Below are 25,090 nucleotides of genomic sequence, written 5' to 3' on the forward strand. Positions count from 1 at the left end.
GTAATCCTATGAGACCTTCTGTAGTTATAAACTAACCTGTTAGGTAGGGAGTGCGAAATCTAGGTATATTTTAAATCCTTTTTCCCTTTAGCATTATAAAATGCTTTCTCCCTTTGTATTTTATGCAATAGTAACAATGCTGACAACCTTTTTTGTGAAAATATGTTTGCTTGTATTATCTAAGGTACTGCGCATGAAATTACGGCGTGAGAAATAAACATTTCAAACTTGCACGTGTCTTTATTTACTGCTTGTTTTGGCCTGGTGTAAGACTATAACGAAAGAGTGCTCTTGTTATCCACCTTACTTGAGGTAATCTAAGTTGCATTTTCTGGGTTGACTAGTTATTGGTTTTTTTTTGCTATAGGATGAAAAACAAATGAGTCACGGATTGCTAGTCTGTAAGGGGGTTTGGGTACTAAGGTCGGTTTTGGAACACTGTAATTAACTGAGGTCCTAAGTCTTTATGTACAGTTCTGTGTAGGAGCAGAATCCCTGCAACAGTAGTTACAACAAAAAGGCTCGATAAAGGGCTTTGAGATTGAATCAGAATATCAAATTGAAGAATAATTGATAACCCCAACCAAGAAAGGCAGCAAGTGTGCAAATTTCACTGTTACTTCGGCTGTGGTAGTAGTAAAAAGGCTCGAGAAAGGCCTGCACTTTGAATTTGAATTAAAGAACAATAATTCATAACCCCAGCCAAGAAAGGCAGCAACTAGGTGTGTGTATGTGTGGATGATGTGTTGATTGAGCGGAAGATGAATAAGGTGAAAATTAAGAAAGGCTGCAGACATGCAAACTTTCCACTTCTTTGTAAGGGAAATGGGTGTTTAGTTTTCCAGTGCATATATATATATATTCACTGAAAAAAACCATAGGTTTCACACACGTTATAGTTCGGAATTAGCATTTAAAAAACCTTAGAAATTTGTCTTGAGGAAGCACATCCAATAGTGAGGTCAGCCTTGGGGAATAAAACAGAAGATTAACAGTTTTTCCCTGTTATCTGAGATCTATTGATAATAACTGAGACTACAATAGAAACCGAGGAGGATGTTTAACCATGACAGGACCCCATAGTTGTTCATTGGAAAAAAACATTTGTATCGAATGGTGGAGAAATGTTTGGCCACAATAATTTTTCCCTGGGTTTGCCTGCACCTACCCAGGGTAAAAATTGTACATATGGTGATGTTAAAACATGGGCATTTTTGTTGGTATTTTATGTATTTACGTCTGTAATTTGCACATGGAATTTTCGGCTCTCATATTCACCTTCAACATCAGGAGATGTTCCCTCTGTAGAGAACAATTTATTGAAAACTAATAATAAGACTTACATAAATATGTATTCCATGTAGTGATCTCAATTTCGTATTATCATTGTTATGAGTAATTTTAACATTTTTGTGTTGATTATTTAGGCCCTCATATTCAACTTTAACGTCAGGAGATTTTCCCTCTGTAGAGAACAATTTATTGAAAACTAATAATGAGATTTACATAAATATGTGTTCCATGTAGTGATCTTAATTTCGTATTATCATTGTTATGAGTAATTTTAACATTTTTGTGTTGATTATTTTTTTCCCCAGAAGTATGATTCTGTAGAAGAGATCATTGAATACTACAAACAAGTTCCTATAACCCTTATTGATGGCAACGATGCATCGGGCACAACGAAAGAACAATGTTACTTAACACACCCTCTTCAAATGAGAACATTCTATTTGACATAGACTGGACAGAGACTTTGTTTCTTTTAATTCATATATTCACATGAGTAGAATGAATCAGTTTTTCAAGAGCCTGTTACTAAGCCTTCTTGAGCTCTGGGTGTGTGAACCACAGTCCATATATTGGTTATGACATAATGACATATATGCATGTTAACAAGAATGTATTACTTTGAATGTGGTTCCCTTTAAGTAAAATGTATTTACATGACACTCAACAGTTATATGTTATGACTTAAGGAGAGTGTGCGACAATCATCCACATTCATTTATATGGCTGCATAACAGACATTTCAAGATTACCTCATAATCAAAGAAATGTCATTGAAGATGGCAGCTCAATAATGATGCAAACTGAATATTTAATAATGTTGCATCTTTCATAGCAAATTATAGTGTTTCATTAACTTGCCATTCACTCTTAGAAACATAGAAGTAGTGTTGAAGTGATTTTATTTTAAAATAATTTAATATTCATGAAATAGGATATCACACTGTCACCAAGGACATTATTGAGAGCATCTTATTAGAAAACAACATCTGAAAAAACAACACTTCTTGAAAAAGACAATTCCATTATGAAATGTTAATTGAAAAAATAAACAAATAATATTCTAAAGTGAACATTGTCTAATTTTGAGAGAAACAATAAAGAGAATTGCCAAAGACAAAAGCAATAAATATAATATTAAAGAGGCATCTTAAAAAGAAGAAAGAATGAAAAGGAGATAAATATTTCTATATGTATGTCAAAAAACTAGATCTAACAGGAAGTAATCCAATATATCAATAATAATATTTGAGCTAGCTATAAAGATTTTATCAAATAATTTAAGGAAGATCAGAATCATACCATTGACAACAGTTTCTGAAATATCTCTTGACTAAGTTATAGATCAATAATTTGTACAAGGAGCCAAAAACTTCAATTCATGGAAAATTTGAAGTTTGAGCAGAAAATTGGATCTAATCACTGTTCTGATAATAACATATCCACGATGTATTATGAATGTTTTGTAACATTCTTCCAGTTTGTGGAATGTGCTTCATACCAACAGCAATTAATAAACCTTGCCATTTACCTTTAACTGGTATTTTATTCCGATCTGGAAACAAACTACCCTAATACATTATTAATGAAGGCCCACATCTTTGTTCACAAATTGTACATTAAAGGATAAAAATATATCATATGAAGAAGTTGGCTTTTACTTCTGAAGTATAGAAGAACTGCAGTTTTATGAAACAGCATTTTAGGTGTATGTATTATCACTGGTTTTTATAAACAGTCCTTTATAAAGGTAAAAAAGAGTTTACACAAAAGATGCCTCTTTTGATGTACAATGAAGTTTAGACCAGATTATTTTAAAACAATGTACAACAATATATATATATATATATATATATATATATATATATTGATATCTATTGTTATATATTGATATCTATATATTGATATATAAACCAGGTTTAGGATAAGTGGACTTTTTTACAGTATGAGATATAATCTAATATCTGAAGCAGTCACCACATCAGAGAGTGCATGCAAACTATTCAGTAATTATCACGTTGGAATATTGCCTCTTGAATTAATTTGTAACCTCAATCATTTGATTCAAACTATCAAAATATAACAGAATCTATTCTTGCTTAGTTGATGGTTCAAATTATTTTCCATTAACACTTTATTGTTTCAAGAAAAAAGAATTGTACTTTAAAATCAATATAACGTTCAAGCAATTTAGGAATAAAATGTTAGCAAAATTAAAATAAAATTCCATGGGAAAACCATCTTATAAAGGAGAATTATCTTTTTTAAGGCAGCCAATAGCTTTCCAATCCAATCATCCAATCTTGAATCTTCTTCTGAGGCATGAAAACCACACATCATCTAATCTTCTTTATGAATAATAAATACATATTTATCAGTATGTATATCTGAAGGAGTTATGTCATAAGAGTATTGGTCTGTATAATATGTATTAACAGAATTGCTGAATTTTAGCTTATCCATACACAACTTCCTTGATTCATCCTTGATAACATTTATGTAAGACCTCTGTTTTTTATTTTTAAAAAAATTGTTATTAGTTTCCCCATTTTACTCTGACCTCCATACGATTTTTCTTTACATTTGAATGATAAATTGCTGCCATGTTCTATGGATGTCATATTAAAATCTAATTTGGCTCTGTCTACTACATCAAGACTACATTATAATTTATTGATAAATGTTTATGCTAGAAAGCCTCTATATTTGCTAACATAGATTGAAAGTTTTTGTAACTCAACTTTTTTATGTTAAACATGTTTAGTTTAAAAAAAACTCTGGAGGGGGCGTGGCCAAGATGTCAACCTAGTCGGTTGCAGATCCCGCAGGCTCCCCGAGACAAATCCTCCCCGGGGGCTAAATTTCACTTTATTCCCCCCACGGCAGGGGAAGTGTTTATGAGCAGTCCGGTGCCCCCGTGGTGGATATGCGGTGCAGCGGGTGGCTTTGACAGGGATTTTGCGCCCCGCCGATGTGAGCTCCGCAATGGCGCCCTGGTAGATGGCAGATATCCTGCAGGAGGCGGAGAGGTGTCGTGGGCGGCCAGAAGATACAGGAGTCTCATGGGTCCCCTGGCAACGCATTGCGGGTCCCTGTGTCTGCAGGGGCACCAACCAGAGACCACTTCGGAGGTGAGAGGTGACAGGTGGGCGGCCATGGTGCTGCATGAGCGCCGGCGGTGCGAAAATTGAGCCCGGGGTCTCAGGGCCCAGCAGGAGGCGGAAGGGCCTGGACACACCCCGTGGCAGGAAGGAGGGCTTGGAGGCCTCCCCCAGGGCTCCTCCAGTGCGCATAAGCTCCGGCGCAGGCTTGGCATATCTACGGGAGCAGTGGGGAGGAAGACGGGAGCGGCGGCGCGAAGTACCCGGGCCCGACACAGAGCACCAGCTCCATTTTGAGAAAGCCCGCGGGGCAGACTGGTGACTGGAGAACATGGGGGCCTGTTAACCACGACGTGCTGGTGTGGGCCTCGATTCCCAGGGAGTGCTCATAGGGACATTGGGGGGTCTACTAGCCTCTACTGCCAAAGCAGAAGGTGCGGCCAGATGGCGGTGAGAGGGGGGAGCCAATACATTGGAGGGCCAGGAGGCCACAGCACTTACCGGAGCTAGGCGGTAATCTTCGTAGCAGGCCCCAAAGGGGGGTACCCGCGCCGTACAGGACATCAGATCGGCGATATGGGACGTGCTCCATGACAGGTTAGGCGGCGAATGCAACACCCCCCACCCTCAGAGTGTATCTCGAGCCGCACCGCTGCTGCCAGATAGCAGCACATGCACTTGGGGGTCCCACCCTTGAGCGCAGGAAGAGTACTGGCGAGTGACTTCCCAGACTTATCACCAGCCCTAAGGGCGATCTGGCATGGGCAGCAGAGGCAGCGGGCGAATAAGTCAAGGGAGGAACAGCGTGATAGGGCCCTGTTTGCCCCACCAGCCTAGCGCTTGCACTGGGAAGGGACCGTTCACCGCAGACCAGTCTACAGGCCCAGACGGACAGCCACGGTGGGGGAGACAACCCTGGGAGCCTCACAGTGGAAGGTGCGGAAGTGCGCCCGGGTGCGGCAGTTGAAGGTAACTTGGGTGGAGTGACCGGGGGAGGCCAAACAAGAGATGCACGGTCACTCCTGACGCCATACGAGTCCCACTTCGCAGCACAGAGGAGACCAGCGAGCACACGTGGGGGGAGAGTCGCTGTTGCACAGAGCACCACCTGCGGAGTTTGAGTGGAATTATCGTGGAGGGAGCCGTGCAGGAGCAATAGGAGCAGAGGCAGGCTCAGCATCATGGCCGGCCAGCGGAAGAAAAGGGAACGTAGGCTCACAGAGATGCTTGGCAAAGGCCAGTCCAGGGGGGACAAAGGCCCTTCCTCCCCGCCAAAACAACACATTGATCCAAGCGATGGAGAGGTGCCAATTACGAAATTTTTACTTCAAAACTCTGTTCAACTCCTTACGTGAAGTCTTCCAAACTCTCAAGCAGGAGACAGCGGGGGAGGTCCGGGAACTGTGTCGGGATGTTGATGGCCTGGGAGAGAGGGTAGTGGCCATCGAGGAAACGGACCAAGCGCGAAGTGATGAGGTGGAGCAGCTCCAGCAAGAACTCCTTAGGTTGAAAGATCAACAGGTCGATTTGCAAGCCAACGCAGAAGACTTGTAAAATAGATCTTGGCGCAACAACATACGAGTCCGAGGCATTCCTATCAAGGAAGAAGGGACGGATGTCACCGGATATTTGCAGGGCCTGTTTTGAGACATTTTGTGGGAATCGGCAGAATTTGAAGTTCGGATCGACAGAGCGCACAGAGTGTGGTTGCCGCGTCGTGCGCCAGCGCCCCCTCCGGATATAGTGGCCTTTCTTCCAGATTTTCCACTAAAAGAACAGATTTTTAGAGAAGCATGGCGGAAACAACCCATACAATACCAGGGGAACCAGTTGCCCTGCACCAAGACCTCTCTGCCATTACGCTCCAGAAGCGGAAGACATTCAAAGTAGCCACGGACTTCTTACGGGACAAAGGAATCCCTTACTCCTGGGGCCACACCTTTCGACTTATCTTTAAATGGAATGGTACCTTGCATCAGCTACGATCTCTCCAAGACACCTGTGCCCTGTTGGGGATCGAGCAGACGGAGGGTCCCACCTCTCCGGGGCCTTCCCAGCAACAATCCAGGAGAGGTTGGCAGGCGTTCTCCAACCACGGTTCTGAAGCCGGACCACCACACTATATTGACCGAGAGGGCCCGAGCCCTTCAGGAAGATTTTCCACTAAAAGAACGGATTTTTAGAGAAGCATGGCGGAAACAACCCATACAATACCAGGGGAACCAGTTGCCCTGCACTAAGACCTCTCTGCCGTTATGCTCGAGAAGCGGAAGACATTCAAAGTAGCCACGGACTTCTTACGAGAAAAAAAGGAATCCCTTACTCCTGGGGCCACACCTTTCGACTTATCTTTAAATGGAATGGTAACTTGCATCAGCTATGATCTCTCCAAGACACCTGTGCCCTGTTGGGGATCGAGCAGACGGAGGGTCCCACCTCTCCGGGGCCTTCCCAGCAACAATCCAGGAGAGGTTGGCAGGCGTTCTCAAACCACGGTTCTGAAGCCGGACCAGCACACTATATTGACCGAGATGGCCCGAGCCCTTCAGGAAGGTTCCAGGGACACTTCACCTACGGACTGAGATGTTTGCGCTAGGGGGGACTCAATTGCACTTCAATATTGCAGACCCCGCGGGAGCGGGGGGGACGCAAGGGTCGCCAAAACTGCTCGTTCCTACAGGTAACTTCAGCACAGGCCTACGCTACACACTACTGGGCCTGGGACTATGTTGAAGTGTTTGGGGATCGGTGTTGGGGTTAGGGAGGTGGGGTTGAACCAGGGGTGGTTGGGGTAGGCGTAGGGGGCTTGTTTGGAAGGGGGAAAGGGGGGAGTGGGGGCTAGGGAGGGGAGGGTGGGCTCCGGTGTGTCACATTACAGGGGGGAATGGGCAGAGCAGTGGGGGTTTACGGCCTTCCTATACATCAGTGTGGTCAGACACGGTTCCCGCCATGGTTAAGGATGTCCTGAAATGTCTCACGCTGAACGTGAAAGGGCCGAACAACCCCATAAAACGGAGGGCAATCATATCTTTTCTAGAGAATTTGGGTGCCTCGATTTGCCTGCTACAAGAGATACACCTGCTTGCCAGGGACTGGCACCACATGCGTTCCAGGGCCTTCCCCCTGCAATACTACTCTTCCACCGTGTAGAAAAAGGCGGGGTAGCTCTTCTCTTAGCCAGACACTTCAAGGGCCAAGTGGGTGACAAGGTTGCAGAAATCAAAGGTAGGCTCCCGGCGAACAATGTTCAGGTGGGCGACAGATCATTGGTTATTGGGTCGATATATGCCCCCAACACCAAGCAAGAAGGTTTCCTACAGGTGACCTAGCTGATGTCCTGGCAGTTCAGTCGAGGTTTGCATTGGTGGGAGGAGATATTAATCTGGTGATGGACCAGCCATCGCTTCGGTGCCACGGGGGCAATCTCAGCCGAGGGCAAGCATTGGTTGACTAGCAGAGGCTTTCTGGACCTTTGGCGGGAGGGACATCCCAACTCCACAGGGTATTCTTTCTACTCTCATGTGCACCACACTTATGCTAGGTTGGATTACTTCCTAGGGACCACTGACCTGGCAGCCTCAGTCACGAACACGTACATTAGCCCTGTAGCACTCTCTGACTATGACGCAGTCACGCTTCAACTATCAGTCCCTCCCACGAAATCACATAGCGGCAGATGGCGCCTCCGGGAGGCCCTGTTGCAACGCAAAGGGGTCACACAGCAATTACATAAGAGCATTTTGGATTACTTATGCCTTAATGACAATGCAGACGTCTCAGTGACAGCAGTTTTGAGGCGCTTAAAGCCGTAGTATGCGGGGACCTCATAGCAATCGCAGCAGCGGAAGCTCAGGAATGCAGGGATAGACGACAAGCTCTCTCAGCGCAGGTGCTGGAATTAGAATGGGTACACAGCCGGACTGGGGCCCCTAGGATCTGACGACAGCTAAAGGCAGCCAGGGCACAGCTAGCGAACCTCGATCTCGATCGCGCAGAATATGCAGCCTTACGCTTAAGACATACGTATTACGTGGGAGGGGATAAGACGGGGTGCCTGTTGGCCAGTAAACTGAGGGCGAGGTCCAACGATCTAAAATCTCCAATATACGTGGTCAGGGGGGGCAAACGCTTTCTGAGGATGAGCAGATAGCAGACGCGTTCCGGGCATTGTATGCTTCGCTTTATGCCGTGGACACATCTTCAGATCCTGAGGGGGTGGATGCTTACCTCCGTGAAGCTGAGATTATGGCACTAAATGGAGCTAGCGCGCTTTCCTTGGATGCCCCGATACGGACTGACGAAGTATAAAGCCTTCTGCCCATTATTGGCACTCGTTCTCATCAAACTGTTTAACTCCTTCCGGGGACCGGGGTCCATTCCATCTGATATGCTGACTTCGGATATTATTGTCCTGCCCAAACCAGGCAAAGACACCTCACAGTGTGCCGCGTACCGGCCCATCTCCTTGCGTAACCTGGATCTTAAAATCTACACAGGTATTCCTGCGGCGAGGCTCAGACCATGCCGTCCGGGCATTATTGAGCCCGATCAATCGGGTTTCATTCCGAATCGGCAGTGTAGCAATAACACCAAGCGTCTACCTCATGTTATAGATAAAGACCTCTTTAATGGTTCCGATGTGGCCCTCTTATCTGTTGACGCTGAGAAGGCGTTTGACAGGGTGGACGAGGATACCTGGATAAAACCCTGGCGCGTTTTGGCATAGGGGAACGATTCCACGCATGGGTCGCCAGCTGCTATGACACCCCTCAGGCGACGATCCGGGTTAATGGCATTGGATCGCAGCCTTTGCGATCCAGTGGGGCACCAGGCAAGGGTGTCCGCTATAACCCCTATTATTTGCGCTCTAGATTGAACCGTTTGTGCAAAAAGTCCAGGACAATCTGGATATCACTGGCGTAACGTTTGGTGGTGAGCCACACACCAACAGCTTATATGCCGACGATATACTTGTGGCGGTGGACAACTCCGCACGATCAGTGCCTGCCTTAATCACTGAAATGGAGGCCTTTGGGAGAGTCTCGGGGTCAAAATGAATATAGGGAAATCCATGATTCTTCCTTTAGGCCGTAACGCCCGAAGTTCAGCAGGGGGTCAGCAACAGTTTGGGGGTCTTACATCCCATATGTCATTGCAGTACCTGGGGATCACCCTGACGCCCAGCACAGCACGAACGGTCGATCACAACTTCGCAACTCTTTTTGCTCAAATCCAGGGGGATCTAAAGAGGTGGCGGCAACAGCCATTATACTGACTGGGGTGAGTAGTGTGGATTAAAATGTCCATGTTACCCAAGATCCTTTACGTATTTCAAACCATTCCAGTGACTCCACCGATAGGGATGCTCCAGAAAATGCAGGACGCCATAAGACAGTTCGTTTGGGCGGGAAAGCGTCCGTGGCTTCGCAGGGATTTGGCTAGACGGGCTCCTGCGGAGGGATGTTTGGGTATCCCTGACCTACTATGGGACTTCCAGGCGACGCAGCTTCGCTACCTCTAGGAATTGAATTGCCCAGAGTAGGGAAAGAGGTGGCTTTTCCAAGACCGTGCGGTGGCTCAAATCTCGCTCTGGAAAGTCCCCTTCCTGAATCGCTCGGATAGACCGGCTTATCTTAAAAAGTCACCAATCATTTGCTCGATTGCTCGCTTCTCAAGGTGTGGGGCGCGGTAGCGGTCACCAGGGGCCTCACTACTTTTCCCTCGTCTATTACTCCACTGGTTGACAACCCGGCGTTTACCCCTGGGGTGGAGCCTTCACCGTTTCGCTCATGGCGAGCCTCAGAATACAGGTCGGGTGGCCACTTGTTTGACTTGGATGGCTTTATCCAGTTTGACACCTTGAAAGAGATGTACACTCTGATAATGCCGAGTCGGTTTCAATACTTCCAGATCCGACATTGGCTAACGCAACAAGACGTGATGCCCTATGTGAGCCACTGTCTCACAATATATGAGAAATGGCTCATCGTGAAAAAATCGGACAGACAAGTGATTACTGACTTATATAAAATGTTAAGCCCGCCCCCTTCTCTCTCACGCTCTGCTGGCCAGAAGCGTTGGGAATCGGAGCTAGGAAGGACCCTTACAGATAAAGAGTGGCGAGACATTTATCATAGGGCCCATCACACTGCCAGGAACGTGGCAAGTAGGGAGTCTGCAGTTAAGATCGCATACTACTGACATCTGACGCCGGCTAGGCTGCATCAGGGTAATCCGAAACGCAGCTCCACATGCTGGAGGGGTTGCGGCAAGGTGGGGACGCTGACTCACTTGTTGTGGGAGTGTGAGGGGGTGACGGATTATTGTAAGGAGTACTTGAGGACAGAGACAAACATTTCGAGACTGAGAGACCCCGGTACCCTGCTTATACACTATTGGGCCTCCCAAATGCCTTGACGTTTCCACTTAAACCGACTAGGGGGCGACAGATGGGACTGGCGGTAGGGGCGGCGGCACATCACATTCTCTCATTATGGGGCACCACAAGGAGACCTACACACATGGGCTGGCTTCACAGGTTTTGGTATATATTAGGTATGGAGCGGATTGAGGCGACCCTAAACAGACCTCAGACTCCTTTAGCACTATATGGCAGCCACTCCTTGCATTGCTAGCTGGGGAATTCAATGAACTTATGTGCTCAAAATAACTCAGGTTGCTACAACTCACAGATGAGCTTACCAGAGAGGACGGGCCCTCATGTTAGAGTCCACACAGCTGGGTATTTGATCCCCTTCATGAAGACCAACGCGACACACCCAAGGGGAGGAAGTGGGGGGTTCGGTAGGGTGGGGGGTTTGGTTGTTTATGGGGCATCTCGACGCACTACTGCCCGAGGGTTTTCCTCTACCTGCAGTCATGGACAAACCTCACAACCTGGTAGCTTGCATAGCTATCTCATTGAGGCCGGGAAGGGATACAGCACTGGTTTCCGGGGTGGCCCTCCGGGACTATGTTTGTCATATTGCTTTGTGTTTGATGCTCTAGAAATCAATAAAACAAATTTAAACAAAAAAAACAAAAAAACTCTGGACATAGATTTAAATGCATTGTGTTTTGTAGTAAAGTACCAGACTGAGGAATAAGCAGAAAGAATTTCTCAACAAAATGGCAAAATTGTCATACACGGACATGTAATTTAATCTCCACCAGTTATTCCTTTTTGTCATTGTGTAACTGGAAAACATGTAATCTCTGCTTGAATTAGATCGATGTACTGGAAAAAACACAATCTATTAAAAAACTTTGGATTTGTATAGCTAAAGGTCTTTGTGAGATTCCATTATGAAAACATTATGCATTTTGTTAGGAATATATTTAAATTTGGCTCTTCTGTCCAAAAATGGAGCAATTATCTGGGTACACTCCCCACTGAAAACCATATTTTCAGTATCAATACATCTTAAAATATTGTTCATATTTTCCCAAAACAATAATTCAAAACCAGTGACCATATATATTGAGTAATGTTAGAGGTATGAGAGGGATCTTAATTTTGAGTAGCAACCATCTGCTCTCTGGACCTTTTATTGAGAGAATTATTCAGTACTAATAGAGTTAAACACTAAAATTAATCAACCATTCTTTTTACCTAATGCAGTGGATGCCACAACATGACCTTCCACTGTCTACTCAACTTGATTGCTTCATGTATAGATTGATGAGAATCGTACTTTAAAAATATCTTAGGGGTATATGTACATGCCCCTATCCCCAAGGGAACATCACTTTTTCCGAAATCCCTGTGGCGATGGGTGTTTCCCCTTATCTACAAGGCAGTGTTAAGTCACTTAATGTGGTCTAACGCTGCCTTGTAAATAAGGCCCCCTTTCATGCTATGCTTAGCGTGAAAGGGGTGGACTGTGGGCATTCCAGCGCAACACCCATTGATTTCGACAATGCCCCCTATTTACAAGGGTGGCGTAAATGGGAGGCAACGCCAAAATTAAGGCCAAGAAAACCTGGTCTTAACTTGGTGCAACAATGAGAAATGCTTTAGTTCTCCTCATTTTTGCTTTTCCCATGTGTGCTTCATAAGGCAGCACACATGGGAAAAGCAAAACACTTTGTATTGTTTATGTGTAGGAAGATGTCCCTTCCTGCTCATAAATCTTTTTTTAAAAAAAAGACATTTTGTAACTTCCAAGTGTGTTGCATTAAGCAGCACACACAGAAGTGACAAAACGGCATTTAAAGATTGTTTATGTGCAGGAAGGGACACCTTCCTACACATAAACAATATTCCCCTGCACACTGACACCCTTTCACTATGGTGCAAGGGTGCCTGTTTTGGCGCTAGGCAGCTAAGTGTAGTGCCAGCGCAGGGGGAAGGCTGCTCCATTTTCCTGTAAATATGGTGCAGTCTTGCATTTCTGAGGTGGCGGAGTGAGGCGTTAAACCATGGCCTCCGCCACTTCTTTGTATGTGTGCCACGTAGTGTCTAATTTGATCAGATGAGAAAGTACTCTCTGCTGTTTCACAAGGCTTCTTAGATGTTTAATGTTCCACAAAATTATTCTAAGCTCTATTACAACTATAACATGGAGCCTGAGTCTAATAAAAATACAGTAATATATGAAATCTAAAAACATAATATACTATAAATGTGATAAACACAGATGCAAATACTCCATTATTTTTACTTAATGCAGTGGGTGCAACATTGGACCCTCCACTGTCTTCTCAAATTCATGGCTTTATGTACGGATGGAGAATTCTTACTTTAAAAAATCTTAGGCCCAATTCACAAAGGTAAACTTACACGTTTGTGTAAATTTACTACTTTTCGGTATTCGTTCGTTCGGTAACTTTATTTCAGTCACAAAGGACCATAAAAGTGCAAATAAAATACATACATAACACACGATAAAAGGATTAAATATCATATGTACAATACAAAATCGGTCCAAATCATCATAGTACACATTATTCACAAAGTTAAAACTATGACGTAATCCATCACATCATAAAAGCAGATTAAACATCGAATAGTTATCGAATCATTACAATGAATACAGTATCCTGTTATCAGTTAAATCATTAAAAAAATTCCTACGTCTATGCCACATACCATTTAAAAAACGCAAAACAGCAAAGATGATGGGGGGCTGGTGTCATACTTTAGAACTCTAAAGGCTGGAGCACATTGTCTGAAACCTAGGTTTCTGCAAACTGGTATCAACCAGCTTTTCTGTGTGGCCTAATAAGCTGGGCAAAAAAAGGACATGGATTTCATCTTCAATGTTGTATTTACATGCTGGGCGCTCAGTATTCTCAATACTGTCCCATTTACTGGTAAATGCCCTAAGCGGAAGAGTGCCAATCCTAAATTGCATATAGAGTTTCCTCGCCAATGGAGGATAAATCAAGTCTAAAAAATCATCCTTTTTAAAATCTACTTTTACTTGAAGAAACTCAGTTGTTAGTCTTCCCACTATAGGGCTCGCATGAAGAGACAATAGATTATATTGCCTGAAATGACAAACCAAATCTGCCCTGGATAGCGCTCGGCAGGTTACATCAGGTGTTTCCCAAAGCTTGGGTAGGCCAATCTTAGTGCTAATTACCTTGATGTTTGTTAGCCACGGGGTTTTCTTTGTTCTCAGTACAGCCCAAACCTCCCGAAATTCCTTTTTATAGGAGGCTAATTCAGGCACTGACCATAATCTTCTCCAATACGTCAGTGGCCGTAATGCTACTTCCTCCTCAATAGGGAGCAGTCCCAAGTCCATACGTAGGGGCACTAGTGGTGTACTGACTGGAAGACCCAATAAATTCCTCATGAACGTATGTTCTACCTTCATGAGGTTGAATGGCCTTTGATGTCCCCAGACATACAGGCCGCTCTAGCCTGTAGTTTGTAAATTTCTATAACAGGGGCAGTTGGCTTAAATTCTGATATTCTGTGCACTTTCAAGATCCCCCCTGCCACTTGGGTTAGCCTAAGAGCGGCTTTTGCTAGCTGGGTATCCCAGTCGAGATATTCTGTGAGAGTAATGCCTAGATACTCGAAGGTCTTTACTTGCTGCAATGGAATTCCATCCAGAAGTGGGTTTGGGCGAGTCTGCTTGGGAGGATTCAAAATCATAAATTTAGTCTTAGCTAAATTTATCTCTAGCGTTTCGATACACAAAAATCAGCAAAGCCGTCCAGGGTTCGTTGGATGCCCGTTGATGTTTTGGACAACAACAAAGTGTCGTCCGCAAACATCAACGCGGGCACCCTACCTGAGGCTAACCTCGGGGCATCGGTATCCTTAACTCCAAGTAGGTGGTCTTGAAGCCCATTTACATATAGACAGAATAGGGTAGATCACATGCTGACCGCAGGTCAACAAAGATGAGGTAGAGGCTGCCACCCTCCAAACTCACCGTTTTCCAGTACAATACCTGGAGTCTAAATATCTGGTCCAAAGTCGAGATACTCATCCTAAGACCTGCCTGCAGTGTGCTTAAGATCTCATTTTCCTCTATCCAACCCTGGACTCTATCTAAGATGATCCGTCCCATCAGTTTTTGGGTGATATCTATCAAACTGATAGTCCTATAATTTGACGGCACAAGGGGACAACCTTTTTTTGTGGATAGAGACTATCTCTGCACCGCGCCAGGTATCCGGTGGGCCTATACCCTTTAGTATAGCATTAAAAAGAACACCCAAGTATGGTGCCCATATTTTCGGTTCACACCGAAATAGATCCCCCAGGAGCTTATCCAGGCCAGGTGCCTTATTGGGTAGAAGTTTGACGATGGTGGCTTCGACCTCACAGGAGGGGATATCCCAGGCCCCCTCCAATCGATGCGCATGGAGGAGGCCTGAGATTGGGGTCGAAGTACCGTCATCCCCTGAATATGCATACAGGGCGCCAAAATGTGCTTCCCAAACAGCTGCAGCTATGTTAGGTTCGATTGCTGATCTACCCTCTCTTCCCCCAGAGCTAACAATTGCCCAGAAAGATTTCGAGTCCTTACACTTGAGTGCTATTCTAAGGTCCTCCCATTTGTCGACTTCCCATTCTTTCTTTTCCCTTTGGATAGGCTGATCTTTCTTAGCTTTCCGTCAATTAGCATTATACCAGGGGTGGGCTGTGACAGATCTGGCTTTTTAGTTCCTTCCGGATAGAACACATCAAACAGTTTAGAAGCCAGCTGTTTGTGTATTTCCAGAGGCCTATCCTCTAGTCCTAGATGCATATCCATATCCCCAACCTCTCCCATTTCTCTCAAATGTGGGAGAGCCTGTTGGTATATACATGCAAGTTTGTTTGGGGAACCCTGTAAATGTGGCCATTTAACTCTCCGCCTGTTGTTAGTTAGCCTTGTTTAAGTGTCAAAACCAGGGCATTGAGGTCACTGTCATTCCTCGGATGGACCTGAAAGTCCAGAACTCTGTCCCAAGTTCTGGGTTCAACCAAAATGTAATCTATAAGGGAATTTTGCCCTTCTCTATTGAAGGTCGGTAAACCAGGTCTGTCCGATTTTGTCCTCCCATTACATGCCCTCAAAGAAGATGAAAGGTTGAACGAGTTTATTTGGAGAACCAGCGGCATCCATGCTCTAACTGGCGAAATCTGTGGTTCAGTGATACGGTTACATTGGTAAGGGGCTCGAACTGACAATTAAAGTCGCCACCTACTATTAGAGCAACTGCTGGGTAAAGAGTCAAAATGAACTGCCTCAGTTGATCAATTACTCCAGATTCTTGCCCGCTCTGCGTAGGCCTTGAGTAGATGTTACGTGGGGCAATTTGTGTAAAATCTGGGAGTGTTAGGAGGACACATTGTACATCAAGCAAATTAGTTGGTATATGGACTGCTTTAGCACCCAGGTGTTTAGACCCCCCGATGGTCTACCCCTACCCTTCGTTGTAGCCAATATACTAAAAGTGGCAAAACCTCCATTCGGGTTCTCTTCCAGCGCCAACATCTCCTGCATTAGGCAAATATCACACTTTTCTACGAACAAACCCCAATCTGGGCATGCTAATTTACTTTTAATCCCAGCCAAATTCCAGGAGAGAATTGTATTATTTCCGCTAGTCACACCCCCCATGGTTTCCCCTTGTGCCCTAGAGCAACTATCGTCCCCAGCAAATTGGCCTTCAGAAGTTCCCCCCCCCTATCATGATTTGACCCCATGTCCCCTGGGTCTCTATCCTGGGCCCTTTCCGTTAAGGAGGGAATTGGAACACAACCAACAGCCTCCTGTACTGCTGGAGGCGAAGCTCCACGCAGTGTACCCACGTATTTACACGCCCTACCCCGCCTCTCATTAGTCCTTATTACCTCCCTTGCACACATGCCCCCCTGGTGACAAGTTGTGAAAATATGGCAATCATTTGCATCCGAGCCATCTCTAACTACTGGAGGGCCCTGGTCATCGGCAAGGGGAAGTAAGGGCAGGCAGCTCTTCGGCCGTCAATCTATTTGGTCTAAAATGCTGAATCTATTATTTTGGGGAAACATAGCCAGTAGAGGGGTGTGGGTGTTGGCTTCCTTCCAGTTTGCAAACCCAGCCTGAACACTATGACCAAAAGAATCCTGCCCCCCCCCTAAACTGACCTCCTCAGTTAAAACTAGATTCAGTGTGGGTAGCAGGGTAAAAATAGGTTAGGGGCAGGGTTTGAATTTGCGTATTGGAACGTACCGGAACCCAGTTACAGATATGTTCAGCAGCCCATCTGTTCCTAAAGTTAATTATAACACAGTCTCCCATAATGTTTCTTTCGGCGGCCCCACCCATTCCACTCGTCTAGCAAACAAAATTTCGCCAGATACCTTTGTGGGAAGCGGCCCATTGTAGTTAAGCCAATGGATGCATTTATTTTTAAGCTCCATGTAAACCTCCCTTTTTCCCTAGCTCGAAACTGGGACCCGTGCAAGCACCACCACATACGGTATAGACTCGGGAGGGAGATCTATACCTGGTAGTCCTTTTGTTAATACATCACAGGGCATATTACTGATTGCTCGAGGTTGTTGGTTCTCAGTCCCGCTGCCACCCCCAGTCTCCACCCATCTACTCATTACTGTGTTATTGATCGCAGCAGTGTCACTGGATTGGAGTAGGGGGTCATTAAATACTACAGCAGGGGGAGTTAAATCAACTATATTGTTCGTGGTAGACGGAGCAGGATGTTGGCCATCTTCGTTGGTTGGCCTAGACAGCCTCTCTTGGTTTCCAATTTCCCCTTTGTTCCGTGTTCCATCCTGTGCCTGGGCAGGAGCAAACAATAATTCAAGGCACGCATGTCTGTTTTCTATCATATTGAGTCTATCGTAGATGGGGAGACATGTCTTAGTAAAAATGTGTTCCAATTTAGTCCAAAAGTCTAATCCCAACTCAGTAGGGCACACAGCACTAAAGCTTGTTGTAGGTGTAGTCACTTGGGTAATGGGCTGGCATATGGCAGGACTATTTGGAGTTCTTGACATTGGACTCTCCCCCACATTATTGCGTTTCTGAATTTTTGCTTTCCTGCTTTTCAAAGGGGCTCCCCCACGCTTCCTTTTAGGAATTAGATCTACTGCAGGTTGTATAGCCCCCACTTTAGAATTATATGCAGATCACGTTTTCAATCTTGGCTTCGGTGGTCCGGAATGCTCACAGTTGTGGTTAGAAATACTTCGAGTAACTGGTATAACATCCGTACTAGCAGAGGAAATGGGCGAACCTCCAGCGGCTTGTAGTAGCTGGTTCCCATCACCATTGCCACCTGGTGAGGTAGTTTCAATAGCTTGTTGGTGGTTTGGCGACGGTACCTGGTCCAGCCTACCCATAGACGACCGTTTATCAAAGGCAGGGTCCAAGGATAACCTCCTTTCGGTCAATTCTATTTCATAGGCCAACAGGGAGGATGCTCTCGTCAGAAATTGGTCCAAGGTGCCCACTATTGACCCGCCGGTGATGGACTTCCTGCCCTTCCCAGCCTTAGAAGTAGTCATTACAGGAGGAAGTTAAAAGACAGCTACTCCTTTAATCACTTGCAGTAATAAGTACAATAGAGATCTGTAAGAAATGGCGGTCTGTTATTCATGCACTAACCTTTGTTTGCAGACAAAGCTGGTCCTCGTAGTCCCGCTGTGAGCTCCCCGGTGGTGGCTAGTACAGGCAAAAATCCAAAGACTGCTGCGAGCGGCTCCCGCAAAGCGGGGGCCGCGAGCAGTTATATAGCGGCGGGAGGAGCACAGCTGTTGGCAATAGCGGGGCTGCTGGTCCTCGTAGTCCCGCTGTGAGCTCCCCAGTGGTGGCTAGTACAGGCAAAGATCCAAAGACTGCTGCGAGCGGCTCCCGCAAAGCGGGGGCCGTGAGCAGTTATATAGCGGCGGGAGGAGCACAGCTGTTGGCAATAGCGGGGCTGCTGGTCCTCGTAGTCCCGCTGTGAGCTCCCCAGTGGTATTCACAAAAGTAAATTTAGGCCAAAAGTCTAACTTCACTACTTTTAGGTATTTACAAAGGTAAACTTGGACCAAAAGACTAACTTTACTACTTTTCAGTATTCACAAAGCTAAGTTACTACTAGTAAAGTTAGACTTTTAGTCTAAGTTTACCTTTGTGAATACCGGAAAGTAGCAAAGTTAACTTTTAGTCTAAGTTTCCTTTGTGAATACCAAACACTAGTAAAATTGCACAAAAATGTAAGTTTGCCTTTGTTATTGGGGCCCTTAGTATCCAATTTGACAAGACGGGAAAGTACTCTCTGCCATTTGACAGGGCTTCCTAGTCCTTGAATGCTCCACAATATTATTCTCCCTGATAATAAAAGTATATAATTGAGTCAGAACCTGATAAAAATACAGTAATATATTTGAAATTTGACAAAATAATATACTATAAATAGGCTATCTGGTTTTAGGTTTAAACCTATAATAACTGATCAAATCCCACCAAAAGGAAAATAGCCATCACTGGTGTAAACATATAAACACTGAAAAAATACCTTTGCAACCACAAACTAAGTGCCATTCAAAGAAAGGAAAAGATGAGTGAAAGAGTCATTTGTATGTCTTCCAGAAGGGGCCAATATAATGTAACTTTGTCATACAAGGTAGCATCACAAAAGACTGGACTAACATTATTCTGCTTGAGTTTTGTTGTTTAAGAATATCACTAAAACATTGTCTTTCTTCCTTCTGCTTTTTTCAGTTTTTTGGTCTTTGGTCTAAAGATGCAGTGTTTAGAAGCATGTGTTGGGTCTTATTTAGTTATTTTATAAACTGTAGAGAATCGGTAAATATCAAAATCCTATTTGATATTTTGGCTACATTTGATTTCACTGATAGGTAAAATGGCTGTTTTCATAAGAATCTTTCCTAATATGTACCATTACATTTACCCACAGACAGAGAATGGGTGGAATCCTTTGATAAATCAGCCCTCTTTCTAGCAAGTCAATATTGATTTAAGTGAATTGCCAAACACCCCAGGCTTTAAACATTCAATGCAAGATGAAGTGACAGGTATATGTGAAAGAATGTTGTCACCAAGCATCAGAGATAGTGGTGAAAACATGAAACCAGACATTTGGTAAACATGAAACGCAGTGTCACTTGGAATGCTTCTGAAAACATTTACTACCAAGTTCAATAAAGATTGAAGTGATATTGTTTGTATATGTAGTAATTCAGCTACGTATATGAAGAAGGTGTATGATGGCCTGTCAAAATCGATACCTGAGCTGAAGTGCTTCCTTGTAAGAGATCCTTGTCACTTGCTAGATGGTATGCTGAAATCATCTTTACAGTCTTCAAAGTTAATGAAGAATGCTGTTGACTTTGTAGTTCATTCTGGTGCTGTAAAATGTATTTGGACCCTGTGCACACTCTATCTAGAGACATGCATCATCAGTGCAGAAAGCAAGCAATAATTACTGATAACCACTGTTTTTTTAAGTTATTGAAAAAACTGGAAAAACCCCACCAGAACTTACCAATAATAGAAACTGAAAATAGGAAAGCCTAACTATAAATGCAATAAACAAAAGATGCCATTTAGAAGATAAAAAAGAAAGAGAAGAGCTAAAGAAAGAAAAACTGAACAGACATGCAACAGAAAACACAGGACAGCAGTCACAAGAATGGAAGCTAGCACAGTTTGTAACATTATAAAGTAGAAATAAGCAAGGTGAAAATACTCCTGCTGGTAAGGGAACCAGATTCAGAATACCAGAGGAAACAATATCTTGCATAGCATTGTTTATCTGACTAATTTCCTTTTGATTACAGAGGGTGCATTATTGGAGGAGAACAACAGATTCAATTTGTGACAAGTGGAGTGTGCTCTTCACAGTGATTTTGGTGTTTATGGTAAATCCATAACTTAATTATGTTGCAAACATTACTTGTGCAGTCATTCCTTCTTTTTATGTGTGTTATCCACTGGACCTAGCATACAAACGAGTAAACAGTTAGAAGCTGAGAAATGATCATCCTCACCTATTACAGAAGCTAAAGAAAACAAGAATATCCCAATGGAATTGCTTAATGGAATGCTGCCTGTCACCGTAAAATGGATGTATGACGTTACAACGCATACTTTTACTCCGCGTACCATTACAACGCGGTATTTACAACGAATACCGTTACAACGCATAGCGCTTTGGGGTGCTGGATAGTGGTAAGTATAATTTACTATTCTAACTCCAGTCCCCGTGGACCCTAGGGAAGGTGTTGGATAGTAAATTAAACTTACCTCTTATCCTAGAGCGCCCCCCAGTGCAATGCGTTGTAATGCCATGCGTTGTAATGCCCGCGTTGTAATGGTAGTGCGGAGTAAAAGTTGCGTCGTAACGGGTGTATACCCCGTAAAATATGTGGAAACAGGCCACGCAATGCATTGTGCTCACTATTAAACAAACCAGAGCAAAGAGGGTACTAATGACGCAAGGAATACATGGAGATTAACGGTGCTGCTCACAAGCTAGAGAATTTAAGCGAGCAAAGAGAACAATTTGAGGAAGTTAAAAATAAACAGTGTTGTTGGTGTTTGCTGTCAAGTGTACTAGAAAGCCAACATGGAACATTCAGAGTTCCAACATAAAGGCACAGTCTTGTCACCTCACTCACCACACTACATTAACTATAACTTGTTTTTTCTCCATGCACTGGTTATACCTTTGCATATTATATAACTTATAACATGTGAAATTATAGCATTCATACCAACACTTATGACATCTTATATGACATCATTTCTGAGAACACAGTGCATGGTAGAGTGACGAGCTATGATTAATGTAGGGTGGTGAGTGAGATGACAAGGCCGTGTACAGAGATGTGTGACTTATAGTAAGGTGGAGCGCAAATTATAAGTTTCAATTAGAACTGGTTGTGTATAAATTATAAATTTAATTTGTCATTATGAGATTAGAATGTGTAATATTTGTATAGATTAACTTGGGTTTGTATAGAAAGAATAAATGCCAATGAATTTCAATATTTTTTCAAATTTTTAATAAAAAATTTTCAAATCATACAGTCTAGTATCGTCAAGTGGAGTGTCGTTATGTGGAGTATTGTACAGTAAAGTGGAGGAGAGTGTTGTAGAGTAGAGTATAATAGACTAGTATCGTACAGTGGAGAAGAGTGGATTGGAGTACAGTGGAGTGCTATAGAGTGGAGGACTGTGTGGTAGAGTTGAGAGGTGTGGAGTGTTGTTTGAGTGGAGTACAGTGTCAAACAGCAGAGTGGAGTGGCGTGTAGTGAAGTTGGGTAGAGTGGAGTGGCATTGTGACAGGGGGGAGCAGGATGGACCTATATCTCGATCTATGTCCCGTGGAATTGTTAACAATGGCCTCTACCCTCTTTTCATGCAGCAAAAAGAGAACTGGAGACTTGTGGACACTGCCGTAGCGTTACCCAACCTGTAAGGGCAACACTGCTTCTTTAACTGGGCCAGGCTAGAACAGAATCCTGCCCCCAAAGATGACGTGGAGGACGGGGTAAATACCGGAAGAAACATCACATCGGTGTGTGTTACACCTGGAGGTGGAGAAGGAGATTACGGAGGAAGTGAAGGCGAGAGTGGAGGAGAAGGAGACAGCGTGCAGAGAGAGACGAGCGGAGAGGAGTCGAGAGCGGAGACGACCTACCGAACAGAGAAGCCAGGAGGCCAACTTCAAGGCGCATCGCCCAGCCACGCTTCAAGGGAAGCATGGCTCTCCCAGGTATGTTCTCGTATTGTGGGCTGGACGGGTAGAAAGGGTTTCAAACCACCCTGAGCCCGCACCCGAACGTTCCCCTGCACTCCCGTCCCTCGCACATTTCGGCACTACAGAGAAGCATTGTTTTCTGCTAAAACTTGTGCACACGTGTGAGACCTCACTCCCTACCCTGTCACTGTACGATATTAAAGCACTAGACTGAATAAAGTCTATTTTTTTCCTTTCTTTTGACTGGGGCGACAACGTCGGTCGATCCGGCGCCTACATTTCCCAGAAGCACCCTGGAGAAAAGGAGAACAGGACTGGAGCTGTGGAAGGAGCGACTCTCTTTAAGCAAGAAAGATGTTGAACCCCCTCTCCCTTATTATCGCAGCACGTTACGCCAAAGGCATTTACTTAAGTCAATAAAACCTACACTACCATCTCCACGTATTCCTTTGAGTCATTTCATCCTGCAACAAGCATACAGTGGAGTGGCGTGCAGTGCAATAGTGTAGAATTTAGTGGCGTATAGTGGAGTGGTGTAGACTGGAGTGTCGTACAGTACAGTGGGGTACAGGAGAAGAGCATTAAGTGGAGTTACGTAGAGTAAAATAGTGTAGAGTGCAGTGGTGTAGAGTAAAGCGGGGTAGAGTGGAATGGTGTACAGTAGAATAGCATAGAGTGACATACAGTGTAATAACTTGGAGTAGAGTGGCATAGAGTAGGGTGGATGGCATAGGGTGGAGGGGCATTAAGTGGAATAGTGTGCAGTGTAGTGGTGTACAGTGACATAGAATAGAGTGCAGTAGTATACAGTGGAGTGGCGTACATTGGAGTGACCTTGACTGTAGTGGCATACTCTGCAGAGGAGCAGAGTGGAATAGCATAGAGTTGAGTAGCGCAAAGTGTAGTTGAATACAGTGGAATAGCATGGAGTGGATTGTCGTGGAGAGGAGTAATGTACAGTGGAGTGTTGTAAAGTGGGATGGCATACACTGGACTAGCATAGAGTGGAAGTGGTGCAAAATGGAGTGGAGTAGTATATAGTGGAGAGGCAAATCGTGGAATAGCACAGAGTTTAGTATTGTAGAGTACACTGGCCTACAGTGGAATAGCATAGAGTAGGGTTGTGTACAGCTGAGTGGCATATAGTGGAGTGGCGTAAACTGGAGTGGGGTAGAGTGGAATAGTACAGAATGGAGTGGCGTAGAGTGGAGTTTGTGGTATCTGTGTTGGATGGGTTAGGGAATGTCACTTGAACAGAATGTTGGGCAACATTCAGGTTGGGGAATTTATCGGTGTGGAGATTCTACTCTTGGCAGTTGAGCCTGGAACAGGGAGGTATTGGATGTGTTACGGGTGCTCCTAATAAAGAACCTATTAAGTCTTTCCTGCTTAGGGAGTAATCTTTACAGTGGCGACAAGCAGGAGCACCTCAGCATTATGGGGTCTGCAAACCCTAAAGACCACAACAAGGACTGCTTTAAGGAAAATCTGTTTTATAATCGTACAAACCTTATACTGTGACTTTTACTTTTTAAATGCAATGCAGTAGTTTGCCAGAGCTTTACTTTACTTATTAGTAACAGCTTAGTCACTGGGAGGCATGCATTTAAGTTTATTTTAGGCACTTGATCTGTAACGGTAATAGCACTAAACTCTTCTCCTTCATATACATTCTAGTGCACGTGTTTGGAGTGTCACGCTAGAAGTTGCACAGATGTTCTCTAGAGGTGGATTAACCAGTGTGTGATAGAAGCAGTACCAATGCTGAGTGAGCTCACAAGCAGTTAATATTGCTGAGTGCGTTCACTTGTGTAACCCTTCATGTTGTGTTCCAGTCAAGTCAAGTCAAGTCAAGTCAGAATTTATATAGCGCACTACATACCCAGAGGGTCTCAAGGCGCTTGAGGAAGGGGGGGGGAGGTTTACTTATCGAATATCCAGGTTTTAAGTTGTTTTCTGAAGGCTAGGTGGTTTTGAGTAAGGCGGAGGTGCATGGGAAGGGAATTCCAGGTTTTGGCCGCTAAGTAGGAGAAGGATCTTCCCCCCATGGTGGCTTTGTGGATGCGCGGAACAGCGGCGAGGGCTTGGTTGGACGAACGCAGCTGGCGGGTGGAAGTGTAAAAGGAAAGGCGCGTGTTGAGACAATCAGGTCCAAGTTCGTATAGGGCTTTGTGTGCGTGGGTGAGGAGACGGAACGTTATTCTCTTGTTGATGGGGAGCCAGTGAAGGTCTTTCAGGTGAACGGAAATGTGATCTGTGCGGGGGATGTCTAGTATGAGTCTGGCTGAAGCATTTTGGATGCGTTGGAGTTTTTTCTGCAGTTTTGCTGTCGAACCGGCGTAGAGGGTGTTTCCGTAGTCCAGACGGCTTGTAATCAGTGCGTGGGTGACCGTTTTTCTTGTTTCGGTGGGGATCCAGCGAAATGTTTTTTTGAGCATGAGTAGGATGTTGAAGCATGATGATGAGACGGCGTTGACTTGTCTGGTCATCGAGAGTGAGGAGTCTAGGATGATGCCCAGGTTCCGTGCGTG

The sequence above is a fragment of the Lissotriton helveticus genome, chromosome 2_2 (assembly GCF_964261635.1).
Source record: "Lissotriton helveticus chromosome 2_2, aLisHel1.1, whole genome shotgun sequence".
Lineage (NCBI taxonomy): Eukaryota > Metazoa > Chordata > Amphibia > Caudata > Salamandridae > Lissotriton > Lissotriton helveticus.